Here is a 2625-nt window from a genome sequence, read left to right on the forward strand (position 1 = left end):
GCCGCTCGGCCCGAGCGAACGCCGGGCTGGAGACGCTCTCGGCGGCCCTGGCGACCCCGCCGGCCCGCGAGGAAGGGGGCGGCCCCTGGCCGGGCCGGGCCAGCCTCCGGGACACTTAGGCCTGTGGGTGCCCTCGGGCGCTGCCGCGCGACCTTGGGAAGGAAGACGCGCGCCTCTCTGTGTCCCTCCCTCTCTTGCCCTTTCCGTCCTTCCGTTTTTATCCCTTTTTTTTTCCTGAACTTCTTCGCCCCCAGGAGACGACCCTGCTGTTTCCACCTTTCCCAGAAGAAATTATTATCTGCTCTCGAATTACTTAATCAAGTAGCAGCTGCTCGCTCGTCCCCCTACCCACCCACCCACCACCAGGGATCAGGCCCGGGGGAACCCTGCCGCCAGTCCAGGCTGCTCGGGCGGCGTGACCTTGATCATCCGCGAAACCGCTTGACAAATGTCCTCACCTGCCTCACAGGAAGGTATGGAGAGGTGACCGAGCGCTGGGGCCTAGCTGCTCAGGTTCGAATCCCATCTCCCTTGCTTGCTAGCCGGTGACCTTGGGCTGGTTTCCTTCCTTGCCTCTGGAGCCTTAGTGTTCTTGTCAATACAATGGAGATAATACTGGTCCCTAGCTCATAGGGTCCTGCACAGGGTTATGTGTTAATCCACAGGGCATACTTGGAACAGTGCCTAGTACCTAGAAAGTTCTGTTTTTGTCCTTTATTATCATTGCATGTGTAAACTGCCCTCTTGGCCTGACCCCATTCTCTAAACTGTCCACGCAATTCCTAATGTTCCCCTATTCACACGCCAAGGACTGTACTGTCTCCGCAGTGGATAAGCTGATTCATAAAATATGGCCCCTCTAGACTGTAATCACCCTTTAGGCAAGAACATGACTGCTTATTTATCTTCTGTCCCAAACACCCAAGACGGTTTTCATAATGGCCTGGCTCAATACTGCAAGTTCCTCAAGACACAGGGAGAGAGCGGAGTGGCTTCTGCCCTCTAGATGTTTCTTTGGGATTGTGGACAAGGTGGCGTTTGATCTGGGCCTTGAGTGAGTGGAGTTCTTCTGGGCGGATGGTAGGGCAATGGGGGCGGTGAGTCCGGTGGTACGAGTAGTAGAGTCCATGACATCCAGAATGGCTGACTCCTGAGGATCTCAGAAGATCATAGGTGTCTCTGAGTAGCTCTATGATGGGGCCTTAGACGAGGCACAGCACCTCTTGGAGCCTCCGAAGCCTAATCTTTAAATCAGTCCTGTCTTCCACAAGGGGAGAGCACAGTGGGCACATCATGGCTGTGCAGTGAAACTGGCTTGCATTCGTACCCCATTTCCAAACCTAACTGGCTAGGTGACCTTGGCTAAGACACTTAACCTCTCTGAGCCTCGGTTGCCTAGTCTATAAAACGGGAGTCTTTGTAAGAGAAAAAAAAAATGTACACAAAGCAGAGTTTCTCAACCTCAGCTCTATGGACACGCAGAGCCAGAAAAGTGTTAATTGTGGAGAGCCGACCTGGGCATTGTAGACCGTTTCAGCAGCATACTGTACCCACCAGAAGCCAGGAGCACTCTCCCCCCACTGCCAGTTGTGACAACCACAAATGTCTCCAGATGGTGCCAAATGTAGAGACAGAATCTCCCCCAGCTGAGAACCACTAAAAAAAGTTCCTGACACAGATAGCTGGCACACAGTAGGTGCTCAACCAGTGTTAGCCTCCCTCCCAGCTGTGACCGCCAAACATTGGCTTCTGCTTCAGACATTTGTCTTATACACAGACACAGAGCCTGTGTTTTATCCAAGGATTGGCCCACACTGCCAAAAGGACCCCAAACATGTTCTCATGTGTGGATGGAGCCCACCCCAGCCCACCCCCATGTCTTCTACATTCCGTCTGGGATTCCTCTGGGATATTTCATCCCCAGTGAAAGATGCAACGTTTAATAAATGACTAAGCTCTCTGTGCCTCCTTTTCCTCTTTCATAGACTGAGGTCCTAAGGGTGTTACAATGATTCCTGAGTCAAGACATGGAAACTACTTGGAGCAGATAGTAAGCACTCAGTAAGGGAAGGCTTTTATTTGGATTGAGTGCTGAATCCATTCACATGCATTTGGTTATGAGGAGAATGAGCTACTGGTGGGTTACAACATAAGGGCAGCGTTTATGTAACAAGAGTCCAGAGGAGATTGCTTCATCAGGCCGGTTCAGGACTCGCAACGTCATCAAGGACCAAGATACCTTCAGCCCTTGTCATGGTGGCTTGTCTCCCGATCTTTGGAACCTCAGAGTGACAAGATGGCTGTTTCAATGGCAACATCACCTGCCCAACCCAAGTTCAAGGCAGACTTTCTCTTACACTTCACAGGCCAGACCGGGTCATGTAACCACCCTTACTTAGTCCCTGACCAAGAGCAAGAGTCGTCACGATCCCTTCCGAGCAGCCCTGCTCCATCTCCCGGGACATGGCTGCCTGGACAACTGGGGGTTCCACTGTGAAGAGATCAGGGTCTGCCACGGGCACCTACTGTGTGCCGGGCATTGGGTGAGGTGCTAGGACTAAAGTGCACAAGACTGGTGGTGTTCAGCGCTGACACTGTTCTAGCAGGCGAGGGGCAGACAAGGAT

The sequence above is a fragment of the Suricata suricatta genome, chromosome 12 (genome assembly GCF_006229205.1).
Source record: "Suricata suricatta isolate VVHF042 chromosome 12, meerkat_22Aug2017_6uvM2_HiC, whole genome shotgun sequence".
Lineage (NCBI taxonomy): Eukaryota > Metazoa > Chordata > Mammalia > Carnivora > Herpestidae > Suricata > Suricata suricatta.